This window comes from Trachymyrmex cornetzi, unplaced genomic scaffold, assembly GCF_001594075.2.
Source record: "Trachymyrmex cornetzi isolate Tcor2-1 unplaced genomic scaffold, Tcor1.1 scaffold972, whole genome shotgun sequence".
NCBI lineage: Eukaryota > Metazoa > Arthropoda > Insecta > Hymenoptera > Formicidae > Trachymyrmex > Trachymyrmex cornetzi.
In genome coordinates, this window is record NW_017300325.1 from 57,636 (window position 1) to 58,879 (window position 1,244).

The following is a 1,244-nucleotide window of genomic DNA, read 5'->3' on the forward strand; positions in this document are numbered from 1 at the left end:
CATTGGGACGCTTACTACATCTAGAATATATTATTCCTACATTTAAAGAGGACACAATAATGATATCGAAACGTCTGTAATTTAAACTCTATATTTATAATATATGACAGTTATTTCACAATAAGGTACATCTTGTGTTGGCTCACATTGACAATTTTTCTTTAATTATTTGTTAAATATTGAAAGAAGCCTTCGATTTATTATTACCGTGTAACTCATAAAAGGTCGTCAATGCACCAGAGCACAATCATTACCAATGTCATTGCGATCAATTTCGGATTAATAAAAAATTCTCTAACTAATTAACCACCTTCTTTCTCCTTCCTTTTCGTTGCCTAAATTTATGACAACCACGTTCACCATGATAAGAAATTATAACAGAAATCAATTAAGGAAGAATTACTAATGTGAGCCAACACAAAATATTTTTTGAGAAATAATAACTGTCATATATTATAAATTATAAGTATTAGACGTCATTATTGTATTTGTTTCAAATGTATAAACCATATTCTAGATCTAGTAAGCAACTTTACTTTATTTCATTGGGACGCTTACTACATCTAGAATATGTTATTCCTATATTTAAAGAGGACACAATACTGATGTCGAAACGTCTGTAATTTATGCTCATGATTTATAATATGTGACAGTTATTTCACAAAGGAACATCTTGTGTTGGCTTACATTGACAATTTTTCCTTAATTTATTTGTTAAATATTGAAAGAAGCCTTTGATTTATATTACCGTATAAATCATAAAAGGTCGTCGATGCACCAGAGCACAATCATCACCAATGTCATTGCTAAGGCCCGAATGTTCGGGCGCGATCCCGGGTCGCGCGCGGAGCACCACTCCGTGCTAGTGAGTCGAACGCTCGCTGAAATAAACCTTCTTATTTCAGCGACCGTTCGACTCACTAGCACGCAGTGGTGCTCCGCGCGCGATCCGGGATCGCGCCCGAACATCCGGGCCCTACTCATTGCGATCAATTTGTTTCGGATTAATAAGAAATTCTCTAATCTTTCTCCTTCCTTTTCGTTGCCTGTAAATTTAAAACAACAATGTTCACCATGATAAGAATAAGAAATTATAACAGAAATCAATTAAGGAAGAATTACCATTGTGAACCAACACAAAATGTTTTCTGCGAAATAATAACTGTCATATATTATAAATCACAAGTATAAATTACAGACGTTTCGACATCATTATTGTGTTTGCTTCAAATGTATGAACCATA